A 22,165-nucleotide genomic window follows, 5' to 3' on the forward strand; every position below is an offset into this window, starting at 1 on the left:
GACTTTTCAAATATAACTGCATCTGAGCCTTTAATGACAACCTCCCTCTCTAAATGAAGATAAATGGGTTAATGAAGATTATAATACTTTGAGGTATTATAATACTTTCAAAATTTACTTTAGGACATAAGTAATCTTACTATATAAGTCTTGTGTTTTTTGACACGTAACTGTCAGGTGTGCGGGTGACTTGCTAAGGCACAGATACCTGCATTCTAACTTCTGGGTTTGGTAAGAGAAATCCTGCCCTTGACATTCACCTTCTGGTCACAAAGAATGACTTGCCTCAATCCATAAAGACAATTCAGGCAGATGAAAAGGAAAGACAGCAAAATAGAAAAGCAGTACCAGACCAATTCAAAGGAAGGCAATATCCATCAAAGCAGAGATGGTCACAGAGACGTCTCTCTGAGTCGCCAAAATATATCAACTATCTAACAAGGAAAAGAAGCAATCAAAGCAGTCTTCACAGGAGCAAACGCAGTAAAAGAAACAACTAGAAATTGTATAAGATAATGGAAGACAGATGCTTTTACAAGAACTGCAAATAAAGCAAACCTATGATCCCATTTTGTTGGGGTGCTAATAAAATAAAATTTAAAAAAAAAGGAAAAATAGAGGAAAATGCAAAAAATAATGGAAAAATGGTAACTTTTTTTTTTTTAATTCCCAAATTTCCTAAAATTTGCAGGCTTCTATGACATGCCTAAGACCTAATGAGATGCATCCCAGAACCCTAAGGAAATTGACAGATTTAGTTGCCAAAGTGCACTCCATCATATTTGAAGAATCATGGAAGTGAGGTGATCTCCTCATTTACCAGAGAAAAGGAAACATCACATTCATTTTTTAAAAAGGACGCCCTGGTAAGTAAGTACCATTCAAGTTCACCTCAGTATCTGACAAGATCTTCCAGCAATTTATTCTGAAACGTGGAAGACAGGGAGATGATTAGAGACAGACAACAAACACGGCTTCATCAAGGGCAAATCATTCCCAGCTAAGCTAGTGGCCTTCTCTGAAAGACTGACTATACCAGTGGACAAAGGAAGAGCTATTAACTTCATCTCCCTGGAAATCTGTAAGGCTTCTGTAAGGTCCCACATTGCATTCTTACCTCTAATAGGAGAGGCACAGATTTGAGGTATGGACTGTTAAAATGAATGGATGGTCATGTCCAAAGAACTGCAGTTAATGACTCCAGGAAAAAAATGGAAAGCAGTGATGAGTTGTGTCTCTCAGGAATATATTCATGGACCAAGTATAGACTGGGACCAGTACTGATCAACATTTTCACCAGTGACATAGACAGTGGGACTGAATTCACCCCTTGCTACTTTGTGCATGACACCAAGTTGTGTGGTGCTAGAGGGAAGGAATATCATCCAGAGGGATCTTGACAGTCTTGGGAACTGCGTCCATGGAAACCTCATGAAGGTCAACAAGACCAAGTGTACGGTGCTGCACCTGGGTCAGGGCAATATCAATACAGTCAGGGGGATTTGAGAGAGGTTTTGCTCTGTGGAACAAAACCTGGGGATAATGGTAGAAGAAAAATTGGATATGAGCCATCAAGGTGCACTTGTAACTCAGAAAGTCAAACATATCCTGGGCTGCATAAAAAGAAGGGTGGTCAATTGGCTAAGTGAAATGGTTTTTTCTCCTTTATTCTGGTTTGTTGAGAACCTGTCTGGAGTACTGTGTCCAGCTCTGGAGTCATCAGTACAAGATACTGGAAGACAGATGTTTGGGGTTTTTTTTCGTGAATCTGATTGAGTAGATTCAAAGAAGGGCCTTGAAAATCATGAGGGCTTTCTTATGCAGAAAGACTGAGAGAGTCAGAGGTTGTTCTGATTGGAAAAAAGGAAGGGTTCATGGAGTCCCTCAGCAAGTAAGGGGACTTGTAAGAAAGCTGGAGACTTTTTACCAAGCAATTTGGGGACAACGGGCAATTGATTTAAACTGAAGGAGAACAGATTTGACATAAAAAAAGACATTTTTTACAATCAGGGTGGAAATAAAGTAGAAGTAGTTTCCCAGAGAATTTGTGAATTCCCCATCCCTGGAAGTGTTCTAGGCCAGGTTGAATGGGGTCTCCAGTGGAGGATGCTGTTGCCCATGACAGAGTTGGACTAGATGATTTTTGAAAGGTCCCTTCCAACCCTCAAAGTTCTATAATTCTATGAAAACTACTGGGCTTGAAAATTTCAGTCTGAAAAACTACTCCATAGTTCCTATTAATGTAGTTTCTTTCCTATAAATTCTCTAAGCTATTGGAAATAAAGTTCATGTTTTCTTTTCTTCATATCCAAAAATATAATTCTCAGAAAATTTTAGAGCTAAAGCAGACATTTTCTTTCTTTCAGTCTCCTCTTTTTGCTTTCAGAATCACTTAATATTTGTTTCTTCTTTAAGGTCTCAATTAATTGTATTTAATTTTGTAAGTATTTAGAGTATCTACAAGATTCAGACATTATCAACTGTTACAGAAATGTGATTAAGAATAATTATAGGAATCAGAATAAGAATAAAAGTAAGGGAAAAGAAATATTAAAATATAGATGCATCATATTCCACTGTTTAATTGTTTTTAGACCAACATCTGAAAAGTGAGTTCGATTTTCTAGTTTGCTCTGGGAATAAAAAGTGAATTTAATGATAAAAATAATTGTAAACACACAAAGATAGAGGTGAGGATTTTTGCTTTTTTCATATTATAGAAGTAAAAATCAACTGAAATATGGAAGTGTTTAGTTTATTATTTCCAAATAAATAAGTACTACAAAATGTGTGGATTATAAGGAGGGGCTGGGGGCCAGTGGTAGAACCAAGCAAGATTGGAAAAACACAATCCTATCATGAAGAACATACAAATAAAGAGGCCTTCAGCTTTACACTGGAGGGTATCAAATGTAAAGCTTGATTTGAAAAAAGGGTATACATCAAAGAAACAGAGCTTCAGAAACTACAGCGTCCAGTAGTTCTGCTTTCTCTGAGTCAAACCCAGGTCCTGCAACAGAAGGAAAAATTAAAGTCATCTCAGTTGGAATGAATTGTGGGGAAAAGTCAAGCAACATGAAGAACTTGGACTTTCATCAGCTTTGAAAACAGTTAGAAAAAACATTACTCCCTATGTCCTTTTCACTTTTCACAGTTGTGCTTATTACCACAGCTGACCTTCAGCAACAGAGCTCACTCTGCAGGACTAAGACAGTTGATTGTCCCTGGTCAGAAAAGCATCAATGAACACAGCTGAGCTAATCAGGCACATCTTAACATTTGAGCAAGAGCAATGAATCTGTTCCAAGTCAAGTCCTGAATCTGATCTGATGATTCCAGATATATCAATTACATCCAGATGACAGAATTTTTCCACAATCTAAACTTCATTGAGATTTCTGAGATTTTTTTTTTTTCATTTTTAATTTTCTACTTGAACACAGTGACAGTTTCTCAGTTTTACTTTAGAGATATTCAATAAAATAAATCTCTGTTGAACTGTTTGTCTCTTGTTGCTTCATGTTAAGACTATACTGGGTGACTCACTGGTTTGGCTAATGAACAAAACATATTTTTAAATATTTCTGCTTGAACTTCTGTTTGAAATGAAAACAATAAATATGAACAAAGTTGTTTATATTTATTGTTTTCACTTAAAAGATAAATATTTTCCTTTGTTAAAAATGAAAAAAAAAAATCTGTTATTCACAAAGAGAAACTAAACCAAAGTATATGAAACCGTAGATTTAGAAAGACTGTGGATTTGCTTTAGATTCTGGGATACCTTTACTTAGAAATATTGTTGTGTTACTAAGAAGCCACTTCTAATTCATATTTGGCATTTTCGTAGATAACACTTTGGCTCCCAACTTCTAATGTGTTCTGTCTGAAATTAATTTTTTTCCTCTTGGAACTACTTTTTTAAAAGTATAGTGTTGCATATAGGTAAAGCCTTATAAAATAAGTCCTTGTTACCCTTGTAAAATCATGGCTCAGGCCTGCTACTTAGGCTAAGTAGAAGGGAGCTATGGAAGAGTGATTCAGCTGGGCTAGGGAGGGGTAGAGAGCTGTGAGAGACATGAGAGATGCGGGACACATGCTGCGTGACTGCCGCGTGTCCACATCATGGTGTATGGGGGTTGGTTGACTTGGGCTTGTTGGGCCTTCAAACTGTGTAAACTGGTAACTGATGAACTGCTTAAAAAGGCCTGGTTTTTGCAATAAAGGGGCTCTCCTTTGCACTGCCTGGGGGCACTGCATCGCTCTGCATCATCAGAGTATAGCCATTCAGATATTAACTAAAGCAGAGAAAACAAACTAATCTGTAATCTGCGGCTGAAGAGAGGTGATGTGATATTTGTGTTCCGGCATTAACTTATTTAATTACTAATATAGAGATAAGGACTACCAGTAATCAAACACCAATAGAGAAAAAGAACTATTCTTGTGAAATTTATCCATATAATTTTAGATCAGAAGAAAGTCTGGTTCAAGGCACAGAATACAACCTGTATTTGTCCATACAAATATGATGTATGGGGGTGTTATTAGACATTAAAGGTTGTTTACTAGGATATCACTGGGTTTGATGTGTACTTCAGTGGCTACACTATTGGATGAGGTAACCACTGCTGGAGTCTAGTTTGTGAATCTAACACCTTTTCCTCCACTTACTGAATGTGTTTTTCCTTTTATTTTCCTTGCAGACATTTTTTAAATTATTTCAGTATCTTTTCATAGCAAATTTATTATTAAAGGAAGAGGCAAAAATTGTTTTAATTGCAACAAGAAATTTTGGGACTTCTGTTTCCTGCTTTTCACAGCTTTCAGTGAGTCAACTTACTTTTTTGATGTCTGATTATTTACGAAACCAACAATATAAAAGAGTAGTCTGTCCCAATCTATTATCTATTCACTCTTCCAGGTATTATATTTTTTCTTGCTTATGAAAAACGGTCTTAACATTTTCTTAAGTGTCTTATTGCACATCATCAGCTTTGGAAGCAACTCCTTCCTTAACTTCTTTTCTTCTCTACTTCCAGTGTGCTTCTTTATGATATCTCTGTGAACTTAAAGACTTCTATTTCTAAAGTTCAATGTATCTGATTTGTATTTTCTGTATCTCTCTCTTAGTTTTACTGCCAACAGAGAGTTGAAACAAAATTAGCACAGGAGAAATGGCTCAATGTTCTATATTTATACAGTGAAAAAAAAAATCAAATCTCTTCAATGATTTTTTATTTTGTCTTAGAATATTCAGTACTACATCAAATAATTTAAGCCCTTATTATTTAAATAGAGAATATCTAAAAAAAGAAGACTATATTATGATAAACATTAATTAGTGTAAAAAATTATAGCTAGAACAAGGCATATTTTCTGAGAAAAAAAAAATCTTCCTTTTAGTTATGAAAAAAAACCCTTTGTGTACTGGCATAATCACCTTCGATACACTTTAGGCTATAGTAAACTATATAGAAACTGTCAGCTTTAGGCCAGTGCAAGCACTTTTCCTCTTCAAAATCAGCATGGCTCTCTTGATGGTTTGTTTTTCTTATTTTTTTGTGGTTCATTGTACTATATTTTCATTTTTCATGGGTACTATATTCAAATTTTCACTCTTCCAGGTGCTTATATTTTATAAAGATTCAGTTGTCATTTATCATCTTTATTAAAACAGAAGTATCTTTCTGAAAGCAGAATCTCACCAGAAGTCGAAAATATAGAATCACTGTTTTCTACCTATAGTTTAATTTTCCCATTCTACTGATCTCTACCTCCTCCCAGTTTCTTCCTCTATAAATATGAGCAGATCTTTCCTTACTTTCTCTCATGTTTAAATCTTTATCCTAAAAAAATTAAATTTTAATAATTAATAAAATTATTTCAATTTTATAAATTGATATTGGTATTATATATTGACTGATACAGTGACTGATTTGTTGATATTGAATGCAAATGATTAGTCAGGAAGTAATTATTTAGAAAATCCTTGGGGAGAAACTAAACCTTTCATTTTTTAATCACTTACCAGCACATTGATGTGGCATAATGTAGAAAATATACTAGTAACCTGTCATGAGAACAGCTTAGCAACAAATAGCAACAGAGATAGTCTCATGGTATCTTACAAAAAAAAGTTTGAAGACAATTGGAATATGAAGAATGTACAGCATAAATGAAACCCTTTTTTGTGTGTGTGTGTCTGTGTGTGTTTCTGGAGGAAAGGGCAAAGTTTGATTCATAGTATTATAAGGAAAACAGAAGATAATAGATAACACTTTGATAAGTGTTATCTATATAAAGATGATAACACTTTGAAAAACTGCACATAATACATACAAAGAAAAATCCCAGTCTTGAGGGTAAAAACTGATCAAGCACTGTTTTTTGAATGCAATTGAATATTATTTCATATTCTCCATTTGCAAGTTTTCACATTTCACTGTTTGACTAACATTAGAGAATCATGAAGACAGACATTAACGTGCTCACATCTCATTTGTGTTAAATCATTAGTTAATTTAAATGCATATCTCTTTAAAGTTTATATACCTATGATGACCTATAATCTGAAGATCTGATCTGATTTTTATGATTCAACCTTTAATAGCATGAGAGTATTTGCACTCATTGTCGTGGAGAACACTATTCCTAGCACCATTTGACATCTTTGTTGGTGGCATGGACAGTGGGAAGAAGTGCCCCCCAGCAAGTTTGCTGATGACTCCAAGCTGTGTGGTCCTGTCTGAAGGGACACACTGGAGGGAAGGGACACCATCTGGAGAGACCTTGAGAGGCTTGAGAGGTGGGCCTGTGTGAACTTCATGAGTTTTGATAAGGCCAGCTGCAAGGTCCTGCTTGTGGGTCAGGGCAATCCCAGCCACAGATACAGTCTGAGTGGAGAATGGAATTAGAACAGTGCTAGGGAGAAGGACTTGGGGTGTGGGTGGACAAGAAATTCAACGTGACCCAGCAATGTGTGCTTGCAGCCCAGAAAGCCAAACATATCCCAGGCTGCAGAAGTGGGTCCAGCAGGTTAAGGAAGGTGATTCTCCCAACCTCAGCTCTGCCCGGTGAGACCCCACCAGGAGTACGACATTCAGCTTCAGGGTCCCCAACATAAGAACGGTGTGAACCTGTTGGAGTGAGTCCAGAGGAGGGCCATGAAAATGATCAGAGGACTTCAGTACCTCTGCTGTGGAGGGGCTGAAAGACTTGAGATTGTTCATCCTGGAAAAGGAAAGGCTCCGGGGAGACCTTCCAGCAACTTTCCAGAACCTAAAGGGTACAGAGACAAGTAGACAAGTACCCATGTCTCAGAGACAAGAAAGCTGGAGAGGGACTACATGTGCATATCTAAATTCAGCTACATGAAGGAAAGGTAATGAACATTATGATGAAATAAATAATTTCATCCTTTTCCCCAGTGAGTAGGGGCATGCTTTCTTGAGGGGACGTATATTTCCTACCTGTTGCAGAGTATTGTGTCTCCAGCATCCTACACTGAGTATGTAAAGTCAAGGAATCAGAAGGAAACTACAACACTGACACTGATGATAATGCAACAGGAAAATTGAAAACATAGCAATATTTAAGGAAGAAAGCTAAGCATTATGTTTAAATCACATCTGCATAAAAATGGCTGCAATGTTCAATGTATTTAGAAATAAGCAGGTTGATATATTTTTATCTCAAAAGAATGATAACGTCCTTTCCAGTCCATTAGGAACGAAAAAAAATAAAGCATCCCAGGCAGCAACATTGTTACTTCTAGTAGGATTCCTGAAGGACTGGTATCAACCAATAACAGTCACAATTCCCTTCAGTTCTCTGGAAGTAAATTTGAAAAAACACACTCTTTATAAAATTTTCTGGTGACACAAATATTCGTAACATGGTAAATTGATGAGCAAGACATAGCAATCACACAGGGTTATTGAAAGTACTTAATAACTCTGACCCATTCAAAGAAATTACTTCAGCACAGCTAAATGCATGTAATTTTTTTAAGAAAAGAGAAACAGCTTCTGAAAAAAAATAAAAATTCTGAGAGCTATCCAGAGCAGAATAAAACAACCTGAGTTCCCATGATAAACTTGTGACAAAAAGACTTATTTTGATCTTTTTCTGTGTAACTAAGAAGAATAAGGAAATACTGCTGAAATAGATATCAGGATATGGAAGTCATTCTTGTAAGCATATTTTAAAAGGGGTATTGAGAAGGGTTATATGAATAAAAAAGAAAAACAAACCCAAAATTTAACATTAATTATTCCAAAGAGGAAAAAAAATACCTTTCAGTCAAAAGCTTACGCATTTGATTTACAAATATCAGCAGGAAATATAGATGACATAAATGTTAAGGATAGGTGATTTTTTTGAGTTTTGCAACAATGTTTCAACAGCTAAGAGGGATTCTTTGGCTCCTGACATTCTCAGTTCAGGACTGAATAGTCTCAAAGCCTATTGTAGATGAATACATCTACAATACATTGAAAGGCTGAGGATATACCAATGCTCACTGGTCCCCTCCAACTTGAAAGCATGGGTTCTTAAGAACCCTAATCCCACTGAGCCAAACACAAAATATTTGCTTTAAATTTGATGCAAAAAAATAAAAATATATTATGCTATATAACTGCCTCACTAGTTATTTGTATTGAATAGCTTTTACTGCAGGTTGATAAAATGTGCTTTATAAAAGATTCATTATGGGGCTACAGTAATAGCTTTTTCTCTGCCATTATTAAGTCTATCCTTTTAATGAAATTTTCTTGAAAGAAAAAAATAATCCACAGAACTACCTAGCCTCTCTATCTTTTATCTTGTCCTCTTGTTTCAGAATCTAGCTTTTTTTTCTCCTCCTTGTAGATGTTATTACTTGAAATGTATTTCTTACAGCTGTGGTTTTAATATTTGATATTTTCTTTCAACTGTAGATCTGTTCCTTCTTCCCCTTTTTAATTAAAGGTATTTATTACCATCTGTAGGAATGTGAAGTTATTTACCAAATTTTTATCCTCTGAAACAGGTTCTAGACCTTATTTTACATTGTAAAAGTAAATATTACAAATTGCATTATATTAAGCTTTTCTTTTATAGAAAAAATTAAAAGCTGGAAAAGGAGACACAACTGGTTGTAAAATATCCTCATGGTATACCCGAGTCTGAAATTACTTTTGAAACATAGAAATATAAATTATCACTTCATCTCACAAAGCTATTAATTTATAAGTGGCAGTGTTTCCTTCTTCATCACATTTTAATTGGAAGTAATGTCTTTTATGATTTCTTCTAAGATAAGTGTTTCAATAGATGTACAAGGGATCAGTTTCCTCCTATAATTTCAGATTTGGACTTTGTTCTCAGTGTCACCAGACTCAAAGACAACTGTAGGTATAACACAGAAATGGAAACACTCCCTGAGGTGCTGCCATTTATGTGTAGAGGGCTGAAAGCTTTGAAGAAACTTGATTGGGAGAACTCAGGATCTTTAAGGAACTGAACCATAAGAAGTGATGTTTTCAAGCAACAAGAGTCAACACACATATAATGTAAGTTCTTGGTTTGGATCGAGACTTGTATTATTTTAGATGCATCAAACTCTGCTTCTATTGGAAACAGGATGAAATGGGAAGTTTAGAGGCAAAACCCTGGAGTACACTGTTAATAAGGAAATTTTTTCAACCTACTTTTTTAGAATTTTTCTTATAAACATTTCAAGTTATGCATATGTATATCTGTCCTTTGCTTAACATGTAACTTTCTGCATGTCTTCAATTATTTAAATATTGTCTTACTTCCTCACCCCAAATCTGGAGACTAGAAGAGTTCAGTGAGGAAGAAAAAGAACCATAAATTCCTAGTTCACACAGGAAGGAGTTACAAGATAATGTTCCATACAAAGTTTCTCATTTATATTTGACTATGTGGTACTAAAAAATCAATTATTCTTATGAAGTTCCTAAAAAGAAATTTTCTTAAATTAAAAGAAGTTGTGACTGACAAAAATATAATTCTGAATTAAAACAGATTCTTCAGACACACCAGATGCATGTGTTGACTGGTTTTGATGAAAACTTGACATGCTAAGACACCCCAGCATGAATGCTTCCTCTGTGTCTTTAACCAGATTTTGTATGAATATAAATCTCAGTCTACCACACAGTTTGGGGTGTAAAGTATATAGCATACAAAAGTGTACTACATACAGCAGAAATAAGTTTCGCCAATACTTTTTTGCATTACCTGTTTAACTCTACATTCAAACATATAGTTTTCTTGTTTTTTTAAATGCTGAGTGCAATTGTGCACACATGCATCTAAGCTCCCTGCTGGCATAGTGATAACCTGCGGGGAGATATTTACTTAATGCTACACTGAGCAGATGAAACACTCTAGACAATAACAGCTTCTTCTCCTGAATGTAAACAGGAAAAAAAATCTTATAAGTGGTCTGTACTCTTCAGAAACTCTTTTTCTACATTTGGATAGACTGCAACAATTTTCTCTCATAAATGACTTAGATTTCATAAGTGGTTCAATGCAACTTTGCCTATTTTCTTCAAAATAGGAAGGAAAAAATGCTCTCATATATTTAATGCATATGTTCAATATGAGGAAATAGAATAGGATATAAGAAATAAAGTTTAGGGAACTGTACATAACTCCCTCTGTTCCTTTAAGATTTCAGATAAAAGTATTTTTTTTTTTAACATAAAAAAATCCCAAGTTTTCTGGTGATGAAAGTTAGATGAACGTCAAGAAGCACTGTTTGACCTTGAGTAAAATTCAGGATTCTAATTTCAAGAAGACCTAGGCAGTATAATCCTTAAAGAAATATGAACAGAATACATTACTGGAAGCAGAGAGGTGTTTTTTTGTTGGTTGGTTGGTTGGTTTGTTGTTTTGCTTGTTTGTTTTGTTGGGTTTTGTTTGTTTGTTTGGGGTTTTTTCTTTATTTTTTTTCCTACAAATAACTACAAAAGAAAAGCAGTACAAAATATCAGTGTAAAGGTAGAAGTTTTTGTATAAAACATCTGTTAATGAGCAGTAAAAAAATTCAGCTCCACTGAAATTAATAGTCAAATTCCCAACTAAGCATTCCTAACAAGTACCAAAATTTCACTCTTAATAAAGACAGAAAGTCGTAATTAGAAGTGTTAAAAAAAATAAACCCAAAACTTAGATCATGTAGGATGAAGTTACTTGAACCTCTTAAGGAAGCTGAACTCAGTGTCTCTCTAATTCCCTTATCTAGCAAATTAAAATACACCCAAATTATGAATTAGGTTCAATCTTTGTATGATATTTAATAACTTTTTAAGGACCACTATGGAGGCATAGCTTCCATTAAAGTGAGTAAAAGGAATTGAGAGTTCCTGGCACCTTTTTCTTTTTGTCTGAATAAAACATGGTGCTTGGGTGTCTTTCCAGAGATTCTATTTCAATGTATTATATGATTTCAATGTATTTTGTAATCTGTTTATCATGTACTATGTATTTTGTTCATAATTTTTCTGTATATTTCATAACATTGTCTATCACAGAAAGAACATGTCAGACTATTTTTCTTGCTATGATAAAAGACAGAGTTTATCAGACTGGTTATTTTACAGTTCAGACATTTTTTTCTCCTTTCAGCATATAGCAATTTTGCTCCTTAAAATATCCTTGTGGAACCAGTAAGTCTTTCAGCGCACTGTGGAAAATAGGCTCAGATGTAGACTTCTGTTTTTCACTTTGTGCCTATTGCCTCTCTCACTTGGCATCACTGAAAAAAACCTGAGTCCAACATCCATGCACCTCCCTTCAGACATTTATGTCTGTTTGTAAGACTTCCCTTCCCTCAGCCTTATCTTATCCAGACTGAAAATTCACACCTCGCACTCTTTCCTCATAAATGAGATGTTTCATTCCCTGTTGGCAATAATCCTCCTAATGCAGCCTTGGACATGATTTGTCTTCTTTTCCACAAGGATGTATTGCTGATTTGTGGTGGCACATGGTAAATCCCTTGGTTTTTTGATGGAGAACTTAATTATTCTGAAAATTCATGATCATTCATTTGCATTCAATTACTAAAAAAAAAATAACCACATAGCTTTGATCTTCTTAGCTTTCTAAGTGGTGGTTTTCCTGCTGAAGATGACTGCATTACATGTCTCAACAACACTGTTCTCTCTATCTCATTCTTTTCTTGCCTCTTTTCTGGTTCCTTAAGTTGAACACCTCCAAGACAAGTCTTGTCTCTGTGACTGGGAAATTATACATCACATACATCATTTTATGTCTGTTTTCTCAGCAGCAGTCATATACATGTGCCACCTCAAGTCACAGGAACTGCATCTGCGCCCTGTGGATATCTGTGACTTGGGCTGTATAAAAGTGGCACCTCCAGAAGAAGGACTCTGGGACCCCCACCACTGAGAAGATCAGGATGAAAAGGGAAAAATGGGATGTCACAAGCATCCATGTGGTGATCTTTGCTTAATCTCTCTTTTTTACTTATTATCTTTCTTTTCCCTTCCCTGCCTCTCCCCCTGTTTCTTTCTCTGTACATCACTTTTACTTTTAAAAAAATACATGGTATTGACTTCTGCATATGGTCTCATTTGAACCTTAATTCAGGCAGAGGCATCTCTTATAATCAGATCATAACAGTGGTGGTGCTTGTTTTGTCTGTTGTTGTACGTCACCTGTGGCATGGTTAAACACATCAGGAAAAAATTATTGGGTTTCTGCTACAGAAGAAACCTGGTCTATTTTTCAGTAAATGGAAGGGGGTTGAGCTCATGCTTATTCATGTGAAGAATGGCTTCCCAAGTTCTATTAAAAAAATAATGGAAGTAAGGCTTTGCAGAGCAACCACAAGAATAGTAATTTTTTTTTTCTTTTGTCATAGCCCCGATTTTCAAGTATTTTATTACTGAAGTTCAAATCATACTTCTGTATGTGCATCATATGCAGTTTCTATTAATATCACTGGGAACTGAAAATTTAGTATAAAGATTTAGTACACTCATAAGTTGCATTTTTAGCTATAAACATGTCTGAAGGCAGAAAACAAGGCAGACCAGTCTATAAATGCTTTGATATATACAGGCTTAAAAACCCCATTGGAGATGGTCTGTGTTGGGCATTTGTGAATTGGTCTACACACAAACATGGGTTAGATATACTAAAGACATAAGGCTAGTTACAATGTGCAGATTCCTTCTACTCACCATTAGTATTGGACTCATTACAGCTTCAGCTGAGTTTTCACCATGTCTAGTCACAATCACCAAGGTCTGTCAATAGAGAGCAGAATTGCCTCAATGTTATTTAAGTCAAATCCTGCTATTGGAAATGTTCTGCACATGACTCTGGAAACTTAGCTGGTGTCCCATCTATGCTTCCTATTCCTTTCTGAAGACCTGGATCCCAGAAAAAAGGCTGATAATCAGTCCATTAGACATAATTAATAATTAGATAATTAGAGATAGACATTAAATCGATATCTTCTCTTTCATAATGCAAATATAAAGTTACTTGGAATTTAGTTGTGTGTCATCAGAGGATAATTTCATCTGGATATGTATTTATGGATGAGGATCTTTAGCTTTCAAATGCAGTTATGAGGATGTTTTGTTTTGGGATGCCATGCTAGTTGTGTAATTTTTTATTTTCTACAGGAACACAACCTATGTGGGGTTTGTTTTACACTTTTGAAAACATTTTAAAATCCTTTGTCCTAGCAGTGCACAAATCACTTAAACAGAGGACAAATTTTACTTATCCACTTTATTACTACTTTAATCCCCAAGATCAGCCTCATGTGGTTTGGGATACAATAAAACACGATTTCAAAAACCTTAATTTTAGTCCAACAAACTTACTTTTTAAATCCTAGTTACAATCAAAAACATGAGACTGATATTTTTACCTTATGACATTCAAACTTCTATACTTTATTCTAAACCAACTTGTAATATAAAAGATAGGAAAAAATAAACTTATTTAAATGGTATTTATATTTCATAAACAGCTTACATTTTTCATTTATATATTCAGATATAAATAATGGTCCCTTAGCCTAGCTTAGATTAAGAAGTAATTTATTGTTGAAAGGAAAGTTGATTGATGCATGTTTTACTGAGTTTAAAATTTTAAGTCATTGATACCAATAGGAGCTATATTGATCTCTAATAAACACACACACAGAATGAAATTCTATTACTTCCTCACTAATGCATTACATTTGTCATACAGAAAATTTAAATATTTACTACTTTTATTTAATAAAGATGACATACTATCTGCAAAAATAAAAACTGTGCAAAGTATAACTGTTCTTTCCTTCTTATTACTTTGGAAAAAAAATGTAAAAATAATATTCAAAAAATTAAGAACAGAATGCATAATACATTTCATATTTGCAAATAATTTAAAATAACACTTGAAACTGACCAAAACTCATTTTTATACCATATACTCTCAGAAACTGTTCCAGGACACTTTTGTGAAATTGTATGTGTCAGTGAAAATATTCTGTTAAAATTTTACTTTTAAATGTGTTTACTTTAGCTTCTACACCATTTTGCATTTCACATTGAATTTCTCTTCTAACACAAAACATTACATTTTCAATGCAGATTTGCAGGTTTGTGACTCAGTTTGACATTACTAGAATTCACACAGTTAAATCCCTATGCTTTACTTTGAAAATAACTCTACTATTAATAGATTTTTTAATTGACATATATGAAATAATGAAGTAATTAAAGTCAGTATCTAGTTTAGGTTTGCAGAAATTTTAGTTTTATTTTCTATGTCTCTATGAATAAATTAATCCTATTAAATATATAACTTTTTATGTTTCATCTTCTAAAATGTTTTTATTAATATTGACTCTATAGTCATATAATAATCATACTGAAGTCCAACTAGTAATACTGACTTGTGTTGTTTTAAGGAAGTTTTCACCCTGGAGTCCTACAACTCTACTAATAATTGGAGGGACTCTATTTATCTAAAAAGAAACAAAACTCTTAATAAATTCAAGATACTAGGATTACTGGTGTCTTTAATTTGTTGATATCTGTTGTTTCTCTTTTCTTGTCATATATATAAACAAGGTGGTGGCAATTTTGATGTTCTAATGCAATATTTTAATTTGGTATGTGAATGTTGTATTAAAAGAACAGGCACAATTATAAATGACAGTCATTTTTAGATTTCAAAAGAACTGATAACATAGTATTTGGTGCTTACAATCCAACTCCAAAATGAATCAGATGTTGTAGCTATATTTGCAATGCTGTTGACACATGACTAATAGTCCAAACTAAGTCTAATGATAACTTAAATCCAGTACTTCAGACATGAGACTTATGAACAAGCGGGTTTTTGAATCTAGGAAGATATGTGCAATTGTTACAAGGCTGTTAATTTGTATTGCCTTTATTTTGAATTTACCTAATATTACACCTAACTTGTGATGGTAAGTGAAATATGTACATGCAGTCATATTTTGCTCTCATTATTCTGAAAAAGGCATGTGTTGTAAATTATTATCTAGGAAATTTTCCTCCCCAGAACATCTCTGGATAAGAAACTCAGATTCAACTGACTTCAGTTAGATTTTTAATATATGTCTAGCACGTATTTAAAATATTGAAGCATTGATGAAGAAGAGACAGAAAGATATTTTGAGATGATAATAGCATAATCATAGAATCATTTAAGTTGAAAAAGACCTCTAGAGTACTTTGTTAACCATTAAACTCTTGCAGTCAAGTCACCACTAAACCATTTCCCCAAGTCCCACATCCACACATTTAAAATACCTGCAGGGGTGGAAACTCAACCACTTCCCTGGGCACCCAATTACAAACCTTTCCACTACATAAGAAGTCATTCCTATAACCAGTCTAAAACCTCCTCTGGTGCAATCTGAAGGCATTTCATTTTGTTATGTGGAAGAAGAGACAGACACCCACCTGAGTAAAAGCTCCTTCCAGGTTGTTGTAGAGACTGATGAAGTCCGCGCTGACCCTCCTTTTCTCCAGGCTAAATAACTCAAGTTCCATCAGCTATTGTCATAAGGTTTGTGCTCCAGGCCCTGTGCCAAATTTGTTGTCCTTCTCTGGACTTGCTCCAGCACCTCGATATCTTTCTTGCAGTGAGTGACCCAAAACTGAACGCAGTATTCAAGATGCAGCCTCACTGCACCAAGTACAGGGGGGCAATAATTTCCCTAGGCCTGCTGTCCACACTCTTTCTGGGAAGAATTCCAGTCACTCTTCCCCAAGCCCATAGCACTGCATGGAGCTGTTGGGACTGAAGTGCAGGAACCGGGCACATCACCTTCCTGAACCTCATACAATGTCCCTGGCTCATATGTTGATAAAGATAGTAAACAAACCTGGCCCCAAGGTTTTGTGACTATGTTTCCCCAGAATCCAACTAAGGATAGAGTTTTTTCTTGGCCCTCCTTTTTTTGCTGATGTATTTATGGAAATACATTTATTGTTTTCTATGCCAATAGTCAGCCCAGAATCCATGTGGGCTTTGATCTTTCAAATTTACTGCCTGCATAGTCTCACACATCCTTGTAGTCTTCTTGAGTTTCCTTCTACTTCCTACAAAGGTCATAAATTCTCTTTTTCCTGACTGAGTTCCAGTCAAAGCTCTCTGTTCAGACAGTCTGATCTTCTCTGCCAGTTCATCTATTGGCAGATAGGGATGACCTGTTCCCATGTATTTAATATTTCCTTGAAGAATGCCAAGCCTTCCTGGACTCTTTTGCCCTTCAGAACTGCCTCTCAAGGGACACTGTCAATCAGCCTCCTGAACAGGCTAAGTCTGCCCTTGTGAAGGCCAAGGTGTCAGTTTTGCTGACCCCACCTCCTTACTCCTCTGCAGATGGAACACTCTATTGTCATGATCAAGAAAACCTCCAAGCACCACATCATCCACCAGTCCTTCTCTGTTCACAAACAGGTCTAGTGGAGCCTATTTCCTAGCTGACTCACCAGTTATATGCGTTCCACACATTCCAAGAGCCTTCTAGACTGTTTTCTCTCTGCTGCATTGTATTTCCAGCAGACATCTGGTGTGTTGAAATCACCCATAAGAAAAAGGGCCAGGGATCACGAGACTTCTCCCAACTGCTTTTAGACTATTTTTGTCTGCCTCTTCATCATAGTTGGGTGGTGTATAACAGACTCCCACCAGGATGTCTGCATTGCCGTCTTCTCCCTGATTCTTAACCATAAACAGTCAGTCTTATCATAACAGTCATGAAGCTCCAGACAGTCATACCACCCTTTACCATACAGGACCACCCTACTGCCTCTCCTTCCTTTCCTATGCCTTCTGCAGATTTTACAGCCAGCTATTGCTGTGGTCCAGTTGTGTGCACAGTTGCACCAGATTTCCATGATGGTAACCGTGTCACAGTTTTCCTACTGCACAATGGCTTCCAGCTCCTCCTGTTTTTTGCCTGAGCTGTGTGCATTGGTGTAGATGTGCTTCAGCTGGGCTACAGGTGTCACCACCTTTCTGGAGAGACAAACCCTAATTTCTATGTGGCCACTCTCAGACAATTCTAAGATATGAATAACCCTTGTATTTCTGCTGTGGCATGGATCTCCATCCAATGAATGTAACAGATTAGGAAGTCTTCTCTTCATATCTTTAACCTGCGCTGCAGGGAGGAAGCAGGGTTCAGAGCTAACTCTGTGTAATAAGCATATTCCACAAAAAAATTCTATAGATTGGGATACAATATGAAACTTCCCTACCAGAATTCATTTTGGAAATTCATTAATAAGGGACATAGTAGCTCTTCAGCAATATTAAATCATTAATTGCAGCAAAAAACAACTGGTTCACTTATATCTTGAAGAGACACTTTCTACCATTTCTTTATGACATCTGCAAAGATTGTCTTCAGTTCTTGAACAAATTCAACATCTGAAGGTTAATTGGTCTGTTATCTTATCTTCAAATACATAACTGTGGTGTAATAAGTAAATCAATTTGCTTCTAATCACACTTGTCACAGGCATATATACTGTCCATACTCTGATGAATGGAAGGTTCATCATGGAAGGGTCTTTAGTAATTTCAGGTTCAAAAATTATATGGCATAATTTTGATGCTGAAGTTCTAGAAATACTAGAATTCTGAACATACCCTTTACAAGTGTCTGTTACCATTACTGAAATTAAACCTTTTGACAAAAACACAGTAACATAACTGTGCTTAATGATGGCTGTTCACATCTTTTGCATTTTAAAAGAATGAAAGAAATATGAATGAAAAGAATATGAAACTAGTGCATATTAGAAAAGCCAGGCAAGAAAGACAATTTCAACTTCTGTATTTTCAATCTGTAACATTTATAGTTTCACTGAACTGTTTCTTCCACATAGTAATAAATAATGGAATGTGCAATTTAATTAGTATTTTAAACTATACTGGCTATATACTCAAACTATTTCAGTGGTACTATCTCTACAGGAATCATCTATTAGTAAAACCTCATACCAAGTAAATGAACTTCCTCTGATATCGGTTGCAACTGTGTTTGTAGACAACATACACCTCATGGGGGATGTGTAAGCAAACAGATACAGCATTTTTTAGCATTTGCTTCCTTCTCAAAGGCATCCATTTTTCATGTAAGTCACTAAAATTTTCACTACATATGTGTTTTCTGAAACAAAAAAAAACCCATATTATTTCTGAGGTGAACTATCAAAAGCAATCATCTTGTATAAGAATTCTTCATGGCATATATTTTTGGTCAAGACAAGCTGGAAGACCTCCTAATTTCTCTTTCAAAACTTTGGTTATACGAGCATTACTTTGTCAAGTAAACAAAAACACATTAAACATTTATATATGCAAACACATATGCCAAGAACAGGAATGAAATCTACTGTAAAACTTAGTAAAAAGATGGAGTAAAACTAACTGGTGATTTTCTTTAAAAAAAAAGTAAATATTGTAAATTTTTTTAAAATTAGATTTCCATATCAGATGTTGCCACTGACTTGCTTACAGTTCTGTCACTGTTTGCTTACTTAACTAATCTAAATCATCAGTGAAATAATCCGATTTACACTATTAAAAAACTGTTAGAAGAAAACAAATATATATGGAGTGTGCATGTGTGTAGCAGTCTGAATTGCTGCTAGCATAGTCCAGGGTAAGGAAGCAAAAAGGAGCTTTGCATAATATCCACAGATGTTTTATTCAGCCACGTGGTGAGATGTTCAAGTCCCAGCACCCACATACAGAGGGTCTGGCTTTTTCTATACAGGGGCCTGGGGGCTGACCCTGGTCTCAGGTCAGTACAAAGGTCAGGGCCAGTCAGGGGATAGGAAAGGAGTGGCTCAGGGACACAGGAACAGACACAGAAACAGGGGAAGGAGCCAATGGGGTCTAACAGCTTTTTGAGGGAAGCTTCTTGTGTCTCCCTAGACCAGGGAATGCCCCCCGAGGGTCTCCACATATGTGTGCACACCAGTGACTGTGTTTGTATTGAGCAGATGCGTCACATCAAAGGTGAGTAAGAGTAATCACATTATCAAAAATCAGTTTGTGTTGCAAGGAATCTCTGAAGAATACTTAGTCCAACCCCTTGTTCAAACACAGACATCTAGAGCAGGTTACCCAGGGTCATTTTCAGTCATACCTAAAATGTTTTCAATGATGAAGATTTTGCACCCTCTTTAGCAATCCTCTTGTAGTGTTTTACAGCTATTTAAAAATTAAAGTCTTATTTTCTAGTTTCTTTATCAATGTAATTTCCTGTATTTCAGTGTGTGCCCTTTGATTGCTTCTTTTTCTCTGTGCAGGCACTACTCACAGGAGCCTGGTTCCACATTCTCTGCCATCACATATTTATACACACTTCTGAACCTTCTTCAGGAAGGACAGTCCCCGACCAGCAAGGTCCTGTATGTTAAGGAAACTTCCCTGTCCAACCATATAGAAGCCATTCTGGCAGTCACAAACACACCACCTGAGCTGGAATGGAAGCTGCTTTGCAACGAGCTTTTGGGACCTGACCCGTGCTAGACTTGCCTCCTTATACACATCACACCCACACAATCAGAGAGAGTTTGTTTACTGACTCAACCCCAGGTTTCCATCATGGAGTCTCAGATATCTCAATTCCTAAAATTATTTCATTTTGGTGCAAGAACTAAATAACAAAATAACAGCTTGAGCTGGTGCCTCCAAGGAAGGACCCAGAGCAAAGGAAACCCTGGGCTTTTAAAAGATTGAAAGCAGTTTGGTGGAGAAGGGATCAAGGTACTGGTGGATGAAAATTTGGACATAAGCCAGCAATGCCAGTTGCAGCCTAGAAAGCCAACTAGATAATGGGCTACATAAGATGTGACATGGCCAGCAAGTGGAGGAAAGTAACTTTCCCCTCTACTTTGTTCTTCTAAGAACCCACCTGGAATACTGTGAACAGTTCAGGGGTCTACAAGAATGAGAGACACAAACATATTAAAGCAGATCCAGGGGAGGGCCACAGAAATTATCAGAGAGCTGCAGCACCTCTCCTATGAACACGGTATGAGAGAATTGAGGTTGTTTAGCCTAGAGAAGAGAAGGCTCTGGGGAGACCTCATGGTATCATGGAATTGTAGAATTATAGAATCACAGAATCGTAGAATTATAGAATCACAGAACCATAGAATCACAGAATCGCATAATGGCCTGAGTTGGAAAGGACTTTGAAGAACATCTAGTTCAAACCCCCTCTCATGCTCAGGAGCACCTTTCACCAGACCAAATTGCTCCAAGTCCCATCCAACCTGGCTTTTAACTCTTTCAGTGACAAGGCATCCAAAATTTTTCTGGAAAATCTGGACTCACCACCCTCACAGTACAGAATTTCTTCCTAATGTCTAATCTGTCCTCTTTTAATTGAACACCTTTCCTCCTTGTCCTTTCACACAAGCCTTTTTAAAAAATCTCTCCAGCTCTCTTGTAGCCCCCCCTTTAGGTGCTTGAAGGTTAGTCTAAAATTTCCCTGGAGCCTTTCCTTCTCCAGGCTGAACTACCAACTGTCTCAGCATGTCTCCATAGTAGACATGCTCCATCCCTCTAATGATCTTGGTGGCCCTTCTTGGACTCACTCCAGCAGGCCCATGTCCTTGCTGTATGGGGACCCCAGAGGTGGATGCAGCACTCCAGGTGGGGTCTTATGAGAGCAGAGTGGCAGAATCACTTTGCTTGCCCTGCTGGCCTTGCTGCGTTGGATGCAGCCCAAGATATGATTGGATTTCTGGGCTGTTAGCATGGCTGTTAGCATGGCTGGGTCATGTTAAGCTTTGCATCCACCAACATTCAACACTTCAGTACTTGAAGAGGAGCTTGAAGAGAACTGGAGAGATACTTTTTACCAAGTGGGTAGCGGCAGAGCATGGGGCTGTGGTTTTAAGCTGAGAGTCTATTTATGTTGGACATATGGATTGGACATCTTTTACAACGAGAGTGGGCAAGACACAGAAGAAGGTGAACCAGAGAAGTTGTGGATGCCCCATCGCTGAAAAAGGTCAGGGCCAGGCTGAATAGGACTTTGAGTACCTTGATTTAGTGAAAACAGTGAACCTAGAAAACAGATTTTGGATTTACCAAAATCCTGAAAACTGCTTGACAATTTATGAGAGTAGAATGGAATGCTAGATTTGATTTTTTCTGGTTAAATTGCTACCCTAGACTGACAGACAGTGAAAGTTAAGAAAGAAAAATCTGACTTTAACAAATAGAACAGAGAAATATTATAAGCAGCTTATGAATACTATTAGGATATAGCATCAGGATATCTGATTAACCTATATTATGGGAAATAAGATGAATGTAAAAATGACCCCTGTAGGATGTCACATGTAAATCTATAGGAAGAGGAATATACAGTTCAACATTTTCCTAAAAGTTTTTTGTGTTTGGCAGAATATAGTGAGATTGCCTTTAGGTTCAGAGGCTTGGGCTGTTTGATAAATAATGCAAAGGGGGGGAAAAAAGGACCTGTCAAATTTAACATATCAGAAGCCCTATTAGATCCCAAGAAAGAGGGAAATACATACCTCTCCTGGGTCCATTTCTAGCCACAGTATGTTTTACTCTCACGGTATGCTGGCAAGCCTTT

The 22,165-nt window shown here is 36.3% G+C and overlaps 1 long non-coding RNA gene across 2 annotated transcripts in view; it reads right to left on the minus strand.

Annotated features, from left to right (window-relative positions):
• LOC135295327 (uncharacterized) overlaps positions 1-20,608 on the minus strand; it is a 31,217-nt gene extending 10,609 nt beyond the window's left edge. The window contains exons 1-5 of one of the 2 annotated variants that reach the window (XR_010357380.1): positions 20,465-20,608; positions 18,541-18,709; positions 15,987-17,253; positions 13,230-13,295; positions 2,799-3,010 (exon numbers count right to left, since the gene is read on the minus strand). This is a non-coding gene — a long non-coding RNA (uncharacterized LOC135295327). Of the gene's footprint in view, positions 1-2,798; positions 3,011-13,229; positions 13,296-15,986; positions 17,254-18,540; positions 18,710-20,464 lie in introns of those variants that run through there. The other variant, XR_010357381.1, reaches the window with a different exon arrangement.
• Positions 20,609-22,165: the final 1,557 nt, after the last annotated feature.

This window comes from Passer domesticus, chromosome 2 (genome assembly GCF_036417665.1).
Source record: "Passer domesticus isolate bPasDom1 chromosome 2, bPasDom1.hap1, whole genome shotgun sequence".
Lineage (NCBI taxonomy): Eukaryota > Metazoa > Chordata > Aves > Passeriformes > Passeridae > Passer > Passer domesticus.